A 13,346-nucleotide genomic window follows, 5' to 3' on the forward strand; every position below is an offset into this window, starting at 1 on the left:
TCCCCCTAAGTGGGAGCGGACGTTAAAACCGACAACATATTCTGGCACATCAAGGATAGTCGGAGTTTCGTATGAAAATCATTAGTGATGTACCGGATGTAAAATGAGATTGGAATGTTGAACCAGATTAAAACGCCCGTTATCTTATACTGAATTATAGTAAAGCGCACTCATCAATCTGTAATAGGATAATCCCTCTGCTGAGAATAGGGCATTGGATAATTATGTTTTAACATATTGTCAACCGTTACGTGGGTTTCAGCAACATAAATCCCAACAAGGTGACAGGAAATGGGATATTAAAGTTAATTAAATTGTAGAAAACCTGAAACTTGAATCCAGTTTATATTCTGTTGTGTTATATCAAATTTTAAATAATGCGTTTACATTTTTGATAGTTGATAGATAAACTAATTATAAAACGTCTGCGCTTTCATAAAAGGTGTCAATACTTTTTGTTAGATTTAAGGTCATGCATCTAAACGATGTTATCATTTTGTTTTTTGTCACCATCGCAGTATTGTTTAGTTTGCTGAAAGGTGCACCGACCTACACACCTTTCGCCCATATCCACGAAACCTGATACGAATCTGAATAATATAACTTCTTCTAAAAGAAAAATCATGGTTTTATCCATTAGATTATACCACAAGAAATTTAATTTCTTGCCGAGTACCCAACTTGAAATAAATAGTAGTTTATGCTAGTTATTGACGCAGTCTACCACTTTGATCGATTTTTTCCAGTAGTTAGCCATATTGTATCCGACTGCGACCATTTGTCTGAGATTAATGGACAATTTGTTCATGTGTTAACCTATAAAGCAGATTGAAATTGGACTTAATTCGTGATCATGTTCAATCTGATTATGTCAAAATAAGGCTTTGATAATACTGACTTATGTCAATAAATATCTGTTTTTAGAATTATATTTGACGCATGACGTACTACAGTTGTCTTAAAGAGGATGCTATTTTCCGGTGGATGAAAGCTGCTTCATATGATATCAATTCCGTTTATCATTTTACCCCAATGGTTGGTCTATCTATCTTATTGATCATAGTCAGGAAGGAGATACTAGACGTTGGGTAAAATTATAGTCATAGGAGATTAGCAGGGCGATACTATCACAATGTCTACAATGTCGAAAGTGATCTGATTACGTTTTTGTATTTTAGAAATTCTTATAGAATTAAATCGGTTAACATATTACAATTTACGAAGATTTACAATGGTGAACAGTGGGATACTGTTGCAATTTTGACGATGTTGGAAGGGATCTGATTTTCGTATTAGATTTAGTTTTCTTATTTTGGAAATTCTTAGCGAATTAAATAAGTTGCCAAATTACAGTTCTATATTGTTGTTTTCCATATCCCTCTATTAGTTGGTAGGATTTATTGTAAATTCCTTCCCGACATATCGATATTTTATCCAGCAGTTTGTGAGCTATTTTTATAACCATGTGGTTGCATCTCTGTTTCTTAAAGTGCGGTCTATTATTGTGCATGGCAAATTTAGAATGACATGAACAGAGACACGACCAATCTCTCAGGAGATAAAACAAGGAAAGTCATGTCCTCCAGAGACGGTCTAAAGATATGCGTTAAAATCGCACCCATTTCCATGAGTAACTTACAAAAATCGCCGAAATCGTTAAAGGCATGGTTTTCAAGGTCAAGACTTTTTAAAAAAAAAAAAAAAAATTGAAAGCCAAAGTTAAACATTTAATACGAACGCTTTGCCAATTTGACGTGAAACATCTGTATTTTGACGTTAAAAGACGGATATTTTGATGGTCAAAGTTCAAAGTCATCATCGCATATTGACAACTAAAACAAAAGCCCACCTGATGTCCAAACCCTAGATAAATAACGTCCTATCAGACAAATTTCAAACTTCGCAACTTATTTGAAATCAGAAGAAAATGACATTATTTGAGCATTATATATATATTTTTTTTCAAAATTAGTAGACTGACTAACCAGTGCAATCTTTATTTGAGCGACTTCGAACTTATTGGTATGTTTAAGGTCTATGTTCACAATAATCTATTGATTTTAAAGGTAACAATATACTGAATTAATTCCGATGTCTGTGTAAAGTGGGTGCGAGCACCTACATTGACGTAAATATTCAAGTTCATGATTCCCATTTATTAAGCCTTGTTTCAGCTTAAAGTAGCTAAATCGCTAATATGTCGGACCTAGAAATTGACACAAATAGGTCGCAACGCATATAATCATGGAATATGGATATATTAACTGATTTACATTCAGTCGTTTCCGTTTTTACTCGTAATTTCAAAATAATTATGTTCGGCGAAAAACGCCAGAAGTCTCAATCGAATGGAAATCTAGCGTCTGGTTAATCGAGTCTACACTGATAGTATTCATTGCGCATGCTCTCCATATAAGAATATGAAGTCACCGCTTGACATGACTTGTGGAATATGTCTAGCCCCATTCTTCAAGTCCCTTGTTACAAATGACGCTGAAACGCATTATGGTACACGATTCGTGTACCAATGGTAAATTGTTTATTTTGTCTTGAATATTGGATATCGGAAGCCTACCCTTTCCCGGTAATATTACATTAATCAGTGTTGATTTAAATTAACAAATAATTCGTGTTTTCGATGTGGAAGATTTTAGATGATATTGAGTTAGAGACTTAGCTACTTTAAGACCAACGTAAAAGATAATCTATATACGTAGCATACCCATAAAATACTGAAACGAGCCGTGCAGTAATTTCCGTTGTGTATGGCGTATGCCCGTCTTCATTAGCCCAGTTGGAGCAGAACAGTAGGACGTTAAAACCTATTTCATTTCATGTTTTAAGATCCCCACCCCTAAACCTCTTTCTTTTCCAGATTCGTTTTTATATTTTTTAAATTACAAGTACCAATGTATCTCTTACGGGAAACTTTAACTTCATTCTGATTAGAGTAGTAGTTAGTAGCTGCTGATTTAACAGTCTTCTCCGCGGGATTTGAAATTCATTTTCTGTAGATTATTCCGGCATCTCTACATCTAGACTGTTGGAGAATATAACACGATAGCCGTCTGTCCTTTAATATGAAATACAATTATTATATATGTTCTAGCATAATTGATGTTAATAAAGGCCAGGCTGTGGTGTTGAGATTCCAGACGTGATTATCCAGAGCAAAAGGAAAACTTTATTTCTTAATTTAAAGATCGAATCTTTAATAAGATCACGAAACGATTTTTTACTGGTCCAGTTTTTAATATAAACATTCTCGGGATACTTTTTTTCTTTTTACCAAAGTTGCTACATAAGATAACTAACCAGATGAAATACCTATACTATTTATTTATTTTTAGAATATTATAAAAAATCAGACCCCCCTTTAAAAATCAATCTACGAAAATTGTTTGAAGTATGATTTAATTATGAGCTGCTGGCATAAAAGGTTAAAACGCCATGAATTATTTCCTGGTGATTTAATAACTCGGCAAATGACCTGATGAAGACGTGAAACGGAATCTCGACCTCCTGTAGAATTATAATACAGGACACAGTTGGCTGTTATCTATGTTGTAAACTAGACTATTTCTTAGATGAGGTTTAGTACACCTTAATTAGAAGGGCGGGTTAGTGGTCGAGTGGTCTAATGCCCTAACTTTAGTTCATAAGGGTCATTGCGTGTATGTAACAAGGAGTGGGGTTGCCAGCGCAATCTAAATACATGTACTAATGGGTTTGTTCCGAGTTGTCCATTTTCCTCTCACTGCCAAAGGACCTCTACGCAGATAAGCATTATTGAATTTTTTACCGTGTGTTAGTCCAGAAAAGACCCAGTTTGTGTAGAGTGGACATTCCCCCCCCCCCCTCTCTCGCTTTCTCGTAAATGGAAATGTTATATTACGACAGACCTTAACTACCCTAGCGGAATGTTTTGTACTGATCCCGACCAATCTAATTAAAAAACATATCTATATTTCGTTTCGTTTTTTTTTCTACTTTCGATGGCCTACACTACATGAAGATCTGACCGGTTGTAATGGAAATACGAGCAGCGTTTGACCCGATGACGTCAGGCGTTTGGTTAACCAATCAACGTTGATGTTTCTTGTTGGTTACCCACAGTTCCGTTGCAACTCACGCCAAAAACTCGCCGTAACAGACTGTTTCATTGGCTAATCCCTCACATCATCCAGAACAAGGCTTATATAACAACTCTTCCAGATCCTACTGTAGTAAAGACAAGTAAAACGAAAATTTGAACTTTAAAAAACAAAACGAAATAGGATCTGTGTTTTAATCAGATTGGATCGCGCCATTTCAGTATACGGTTTAACAGGGTCAAGGTATCAGGTAAAAGACAATAAATATAGCTTTTCAATTTGATCAACTATTTGCTAGAACGAATGTGATTAAATTTACATTTTGTTTACTTTGAACTTGTACAAAATTTGTTCATGAACCAAAGACAAAATAAAATAGCTTTTCAATTTGATAAACAATTTGCTAGATCGAACTTGGCATTCTGGGTACTTGTTTATTATGTTATTTGAACAAATGTAAGACGCCCATTTTATTTTTGATGTGTCCGCAGATGTCAGTACAGTGTTCGTTTGATTGTTCGGTTTCCCAAGAGGGCAATACTGGCGTGCTAACATTTCTGAATTCTATACCTCCCATTAGTTCCTTGATGTATTGTTTTAATGACTCACACAATAACAAACATATTTAACACATTCGCAAGATTAAAATGTATCAGTAGTATAATTAGAAAACCGAATTTAAAGACATCGGGTTCCTTAAATAGTTTTAAAAGATTAACAATACATGAACAGCACGCGAACCAATCTCGATTTCTAATTGACATTCTATTTCTGTATTGTCGTTTAGGGACTATTTTAAAGTGCAGGTAGCAGTATATTGGTATTGGTGGCCCAATTTATTAAAAACTAGCGTTTGGCCCAACGTTGCAAGAGTAGAGCTCGTAACTCTTGCGACCCGCTTTTGATGATTGCCAATGGGTGGCGAATTCGTTGATATAGGCATTAAACATTAGTGTCGCTGTCTGGATAAAGGCTCTCCCGCATACTGTATGGAGCATGCCCGTTTTCATTAGCCGTTAAACCCCATTTCATTTCCTTAGAATTTGGTGTTTAGATACAATGTTATGACCAGAAAAAGGATACTACCATAGTTTATTTACATTTACCTGTTATATATATCAATGTCCCTCATAGCACACAGTATGTCCGTCTTCATTAGCCCAGTCGAAGAAGAACAGTAGGACGTTAAACCCCATTTCATTTCATTTTATATATCACTTCACGTGAACATATCACCTAATATCAACATGTGATGTTAAAACACCCCCTCCGGCGTGGTCCCCCCTTGTCAATGATGCAGGACAGAGGGCCTGACAAGGACAGCTGTCTAGTCCTTCGGATGAGACGAAAAACCGAGGTCCCGTGTATACATTGGAATGCACGTAAAAGATCCCTTGGCAGTTGGAATTCGATATAAGAGTAGGCGATGGTGCCGCTGCCCGGGCAAAATTTCCCTCATAGCACACTGTATGGCGTATGCTCGTCTTCATTAGCCCAGTATAGGAGCAGAACAGTAGGACGTTAAACCCCATTTCATTTCATTTCATTTCATTTAAAACACCCCCACACTGTATGCCTACACTGTATGCCCAGTCGGGGTAGAACAGTAGGACGTTAAACCCCATTTCATTTCATTTGATTTTATATATCACTTGACGTGAACACATCACCTAATATCAACATGTGGTGTTAAAACATTCGTTTTAAATACATGTAGTCATCACTTATTAAACACGTGACAGGTAAAACTAAATTTATATTTGTATACTCGAGTCGTGGTTTAGTTTTTTTTTTTTTAAATAAAATCGTATGATTAATTCCGGCGAAGAACTTTAATTGCCAGCTTCGAGTTATGTGATGGTTTTTGTTTTGAATTCAAGCGTATACAGAACTTAGGAATTTGTATTCTTTAAGTTGAATCCAGGTAAAAAGCCAATTTATATCGTTAGTGCAATCGGGTCATCGGTTCACTTGTTTTAAAGTCAACCATATAATAGAGAGAGAGAGGGAGAAATGGGGTTTAACGTCCACTCGACACAAACTATGTCATTTCGGGACTAATGGGGTTCAATTTTATTTCAATAATTCGCTTGCGCGTAAGGGTCTTTAGCAGTGGGAGGAAACCGGAGTACCCGGAGAAAACTCACAAGGTTGAACAGACGACCTACTCTTTGTCACGTACAAGCGGGGAAACGAAACCACGCCACTTGACCCAATGACATACCTAATGATGCAACGCGCATGCATTAACCATTCGGCCACCCAACCCCCCGGGAGGTAAAAGAAGCCTTGACAGTTGGAATTTGAAATAAAGAGTAGGCCGTAGTTCATGCAGCTGTTCTGGCAAAATGTCCCTTAGATCACACGGCATAGCCGCCTTCATTACCCCGGATGGAGTAAAAACGTTAGATGTTAAAACGCATTTCAACTTATTTCGGGTTGAGGAAGTTCATAATTAGAAACCACTTTAAATAAATATTTTTGTGCACATGTGTTCCTGGTAAATTTTGTTTAACTTTAAACTTGTGATAAATGCCCGCGGGTGAGATTTTTAAGACTATAAATTAGTTATATTGCATGAGGTAAAGCAATATACCGTTAAAGATAACGCTGAAATGCAATGTGCCGTTTTTGCATTAAATGCAGACATAGATAAATCATACTTGAGTATTTGAACTGCACGCAATAGTATAATAAGATTTTGAAATGATTGAGTTAATAACAATTTCTAATCATATTGAATTGTATCAAATATTTTGCTTATCTCTGGATGCTTTGAAAGTATTACCAGATGCATAGTCCACCTGTTGAACTTGATATCCAACTATAACTCATTTACCCGGTTCGTGCAGAAAAGAAGGACATTCAACCCTATTTCATTTCAAATGATTTAAAGATGCATTATGTAAGATTTTGCCATTATTGCGATACTAGTTCAAAATAGATAATGAAAAATGATATACTGAAAATAACTCATTTAACATGGTTGGGGCAGAAAAGTAGGGCCTTCAATCCTATTTCATTTCATATCATTTACAGATTCACTTTGAAAAATTTGATAAAGAGCTGATCGTTCTTGTTATAATAGATAATGAGAAATGTATATAGGTCTATTGAAAATTTCAGTCAAATTACGTAACGAGTGTTTGACGTGTTGCAAAATAGTCGCGATTGTCAAGTACCACTTCTGCGATGATAAATAGTCCCGATCATAATATGCGCCAAAGATTCACGTAGTTTCCACGTTACAATTAAATTAGGCGATATTATAAGGGTCAATTAGGTCATTTACGGACACTTGATGAAAATATCAGGACATAGTCATATCTTTGCTAATTTATGTATATTCACCACAACAATATATCGTAGATATCCGTTTAAATGATGTAATTATTATCACTTTCATAAGTTGTGACAGATTCACAGTACTTTGTACGTTCTTACAAAATTCTTAAATAACATAAATTCCCATACGTAGTACTCAATTTTACTCATAAGTGTTTTCTGACCATCAGAATTCTGCCCCCCCCCCCCGCCAAAAAAAGTCCAGTAAATGGCATTTCAGGTACTCTATAGATTCCAAAATTTCTGGCACTCGGTCTGCCCTAGAAATCTTGCACCTGCGGTGCTCGGCACTTGTATTAGGGGTCTGTGCATCAAACCTCCTATCAAACAGTGCCAGTCTTACCCGATGGTTAAGGATGGACTTTATATTAATAATTTATATAACATTTGAAGCCCCCTCCCCCACAAAAAAGACTCGCAATCGACAAATTTAGCCCTTGCATAATGCACCTTTAATTATGTCGAAGAGATAGTTATTATGAATACAAGTGTAATCAACAACCATCTTTGATATTCGCAGAGCCCAAACTCTCTGGAGAATTCTGTTACTTTCCTTATTACATGTATATACACAAAGTGTTCTTCGTTTTATCACGATTATTATGTATATTAGATCCATTAGAAACCAGATACGTTGTTTTATTGATGCCAAGTGTGTGTGAGAGAGAGGGAGAGAGTAACATATTGTTAATTCGCATGCGTGTGTTTGGTTGTAGAGGAAACCAGAGGACCCGGAGCATTTGGCCACTCAACGCCCGTTATTTAGTATAATACACAATAGAAATAAAATGAAATGAAATGGGGTTTAACGTCCTACTGTTCTGATACACAAAAGGGATTGCTGGCTATTTAGATAGTGTCTAAAGAGTAATAAGCATACGTTGTTGTATACACGAGATTATAACTTACAATGTTAGTCGTAAAAAGTCGAAGAGACGTTGTCAACATTGGCCTTCAGATCATAAGGTCTATGGATGAGTCAAGTGGTGTGGTTTCGATCGAAGGGGCGGGGGAGGGGTCTGTTAAGGGTGCCTTTAGATCACAAGGTCTGTTAATGAGTCAAGTGTTTCGATCCAAACTTGTACATGATAAGAAGTTTTCTTCGAGTCCTCCGGTTTCCTCCCACAGCTAGTAGTCTTGGTCATCCAGAACCTTCTAGTCTTTAACCGAGAGTTTGGTTTTTAATGTGGTTGATTATTCAGTGTCTTTGGTCAAGTCAAGTAAGAGTTGCGCCCCTTCCCATAATGAATCCCATAATTCTTGCATTAATATAAACAAATAAAATGAAATGAAATGGGGTTTAACGTCCTACTCTTTTGCTCCGAACTTGGCTAATGAAGACGGGCTTACGCCATACAGTGTGCTATGAGGGCAATTTTGCCCGGACAGCGGCACTACGGCCTACTCTTATATCGAATTCTAACTGTCAAGGGATCTTTTACGTGCACGCCATTGTGTACACGGGACCTCGGTTTTTTGTCTTAATCGAATTACTAGACAGCTGTCCCAGGCCCTCCGTCCTGCATCACTGACAAGGGGAACCACGCCGGAAAATCTGGATCAACTTTCTCGGCCAATGCAGGGATCGAACACCCGACCTCCAAGCCAGCGAACCAGCGTCTTACTCACTTAGCCACCGATTATAGCCAATGAAGAGAAAATGAGCTGGTAATGCAATCAAATGGATTTTCTGACATGACATTCTTAAATTAATTTCATGGGCGTCTGGGACTAGTTACCTCCCTTAGACTTTGTTTATGATAATGTAAAAGACCGGATAATCTAGCCAATGACCTATATTTCTCAAATGTTGACAACGCATCCAGACTAATATTCGTAGAATATTTTTCTGGATGATAGAGAGTATAGCTATAGACGCCTAGGCGCGCAAACCATTTGCTGAAAAATAATTGTACTATGTGTTAATCCCAAAATCAACTAGTTTCCCCCCCCCTTCCACTCCCCCCCTCTCTCTCTCTGAGCCGATGTTTTCAAGAATTAGTTATAGGTTACTAGGTTAAACAAGGTAGTCAATATGATTTACTTGATTACTTACATATTATATACTCGTGTTTATACAGAACACACCTGTTTGTCGGATGGTATATACATATGTACACACAATAACAATATAGACACCTATATATAATCTACTATGTTTACGTCTATAACAAATAAATAACTGACTGTCTATCCAACATCAAAGGTAACTAAAACGCAATCAGTTAAATTCATTATATGTTTAGTTTCGGAAAGAAATCCGACTAGACGTATCTTTCAGAACTACTAACTGTATACCAGCCAACTCGTACTTTGGGATCCCAGCATCAAAACATTTTGTGCATGCCATCATCAAAATTAAAACAGTTCACAGATAGAAGCTTTAGCACTGCTGCACCAAAACTGTGGAACAATTTACCTCAATATATTCACGACAGCAAAACTCTTACAAGTTTCAAATCCAAATTAAAAACTCACTTGCTCAAACATTCTTATGTTGACTAAATTTTTGAACAGACATGTATATAGTTTATTGCTCTTAAAAGCGCTTTGAGCATCCTTATGGGTGGATTTCGCGCTCAAGAAATGGACATTTACTATTATTATTATTATATAATGGGGTTGAAACTCGACGCAAATTAGGCCATTTCGGAACTAACATACGGTCGCATTTCAATAATCCGCTTGCCCGTAGGAGTATTTATTAGTGGGAGGAAACAGGGGCTAGAATCCAGAGAAAATCCACGAGGCTGCATATTTAAGCGACCCTATGCCTTGTCACGTACAGGCTTGGAATCGAAACTACGCCACTTAACTCAATGCCCCCCCCCCGAAACTCAGCCCCCCCCCCCCAAAAAAAAAACAACAACAAAACAAACCAAAAACAAACCAAAAAAAAAACCAATTAATGAGTGTACAGCAATAGATTTATTTTTCACGCAAGGAAATGCAATCTTAGAGAAGTTGACGACAATGTTTTTATCAGAATTTCAATCATGGATCCACATTGAACTTTTCAGAATACGAGATCTGTTTTTATCGAATATAAATCTGCATGTTGTTTTGTTTAATGGAGTTCGGCACATGGATTTAATTAGATGCCGAGGGCGCTGTTTTTCTTTGACATTTATAAAGGCACTAACTGAAGAATGTCAACATGGCCCTCTGTATTGTCTAATGACATTAATTACGACGTGATAGTATTTTAGTCCACTTACGCACCGTTTAGTTTCAACCAAGTATTGGGGTTTGGATGACCGAATGGTTAGCGTGTGCGCGCGGCATCATAAGGTCTGTCATTGAGTCAACTGGCGTGGTTTCGATTCCCCGGTTGTACGTGACGAGGAATAGGGTCGCCTGTCCAACCTCGTGGGTTTTCTCCGGGTCCTCCAGTTTCCTCCCACTGCTAAAGACCCCTATGCGCAAGCGAATTATTGAAATAAAATTAAACCATATAATATTAGTCCCGAAATGACCTAGTTTGTGTCGAGTTGACGTTAAACCATATTTCTCTCTCCCCCTCTCTCGCTCTCTCTAGGGGATCACGTGGCTAAGTGGGTAAGCCGCTGGCTCGCTAGCCCGGAGGTCGGATGTTCGATCCCTGCATTGGCCGAGAAAGTTCATCCAGATTTTCCGGCGTGGTTCCCCCTTGTCAGTGATGCAGGACGGAGAGCCTGACAAGGACAGCTGTCTAGTCGTTCGGATGGGACGAAAAACCGAGGTCCCGTGTACACATTGGCGTGCACGTAAAAGATCCCTTGGCAGTTGGAATTCGATACAAGAGTAGGCCGTAGTGCCGCTGTCCGAGCAAAATTTATTTCCCTCATAGCACACTGTATGGCGTATGCCCGTCTTCATTAGCCCAGTTCGGAGCAGAACAATAGGACGTTGATAAACCCCATTTCATTTCATTCTCTCTCTCTCCCCCTCTCTCTCTCTCTCTCTCAAGTATACATCAGGAAATACAAACCTATTCGATATGGAGATCAAATGGCAGCTCTTTTATTTGCTTATTGGAACACTACAGAACACACTTCAGTACCATTTTCATATAATTCGCCCTTGGTGCAGATTGCTACCAACCGTGAATGGATGGTACCTCTTTTCGGCATGACACTTCCCTCATGTATACTTCTCAATTCGCCCATTCCACGAATCCCTTAATTAATGGTTGTAGGGTGGGGTTATCAAAGAGACAGGGGCATACGAATGTTTATGGATTGTTACCCAAAGCCATATGTACAGGGGGGAGGGGGTCAAAAAGGACAGAGACAAGCGAATTTTGATGGATTTGCTCCCCTAGACCATAAGAAATGGGAAATCTGCCCTTTGGCCACCCACCCGTTTCAAAGATTTGGTTTTTAAAATATTTATTTAGTTTTTAACTCTGGTAGATACACATGGACCCTTGGGCTATTTTAGTCCTTTGTAAACCTTTGGAATCGCCATTGATGTTGTCCCCATATACGTAGCACTCCATGTCCAACGAGATCGTAATAACACAACTGTTTAGTTCAACATAATGATGCAACATTGGTCGCGCAATAATAGCTTCCGGTGTCCTTGTAACCACTCAATACATGCAAATTGAATTCTACATTACTCATTCCTGGCATGACTTAAGTTAATGGGCCCACAATAACCAGTACTACATAAGAGATTTATAACATCGCAGTTTGACACTTACCCAGTCCCAATGTTTAGGTTTTCAATCAGTTGTAACATGAGCACTTGTCAATAATGGAGTAGGTCTAATGGCACGCCTCTCCTTTATTTGCGCACGATTAACATATGGAGTTCTAACCCGTGTCACATCTTTTAACACACAAATACCAATAAAGAGTTGAAAATATGAAAATGGAAGCGTAATAAATACTTCTGAAAATTCTCGAAGCGTTCTTAGTGTTTTCGACTAAAATCAATAATGTCGGTGAACCAGCTTCGTGTCTGTTATCAAGCGGAGCTAACTCAGGCAGACAACGTTTCGTGTTCGTCAGTAGTGATTTCACAAGTTCGCTTTATTTTCCTTTCGGCTAACAATAATAATGTTAGTTTTATTAATTTACTCATCAAAGAATACACCAGGGATGCATAACCTCTTTCATTTTTATAAAACAATATGTCTGCTTGAAAAATATAAGTAAGCCGGTGGACATAATAACTTTTAAAGGCCAATGTTGCCGTCCACCAACATGAAAGCGGACCCTACTTAGAAATCTGAGCTATTACTCATCCGAGTCCGAATTACTGAGATTTCTCTAAAATACTATACCAACTGAAAACATTGCATACTTGATAAATGATCTTAAAATTGTGTAAATTGGGTTTAGGAGCAATAAGGTGGCCCTACTACGTAGGAGACCACCAATCTTACAGCCTTACAGCCAAACATGGATTCCAAAAGCCGGAACAGCTACTTATACACGGCGTAATAATGTTTCTCTGAAATCTGTAGCCTACAAACCGCGCCCTGTTTTCTCCAAGTAGTCATTTTGTGATACCTGATCGCAACATTATTCTCGAGTTTTATACGCTATATTTTCCAGCCTTATATATTGTACTGCAAAGCCTATGATGCTCTCCTTGGGATCTAATTTCATCAGATTGGGGATATATTCTTCCAAGAATGCTTTATCTGGCGAGACAAAGGATCATTAGGACCGCTACACTCACGCGATTTATCTTCATTGAGTTGGGTATACATTACTCGTGAAGTTATTGGGCCCGGCTCATAAATTGTAACAATTGAGAACAATTGTACGTATTAAAGGACGTATGGCTCTATTCTTTTGAACCTTAAAATAGACAAATAGGGTCTAAAAGCACATATTAATGTAATATGAATGTATATAAAGGGATTTATATTCATTTAAAAATAAAAATAAAAAAATATTGTAATTTCGAATC

At 37.7% G+C, this 13,346-nt stretch overlaps 1 protein-coding gene across 1 annotated transcript in view; it reads left to right on the forward strand.

Moving 5' to 3' along the window:
- LOC126814726 (metabotropic glutamate receptor 8) overlaps positions 1–13,346 on the forward strand; it is a 43,034-nt gene that overhangs the window by 27,528 nt on the left and 2,160 nt on the right. The gene's annotated exons all lie outside the window — the stretch shown is intronic.

Source organism: Patella vulgata, chromosome 3 (assembly GCF_932274485.2).
Source record: "Patella vulgata chromosome 3, xgPatVulg1.2, whole genome shotgun sequence".
NCBI lineage: Eukaryota > Metazoa > Mollusca > Gastropoda > Patellidae > Patella > Patella vulgata.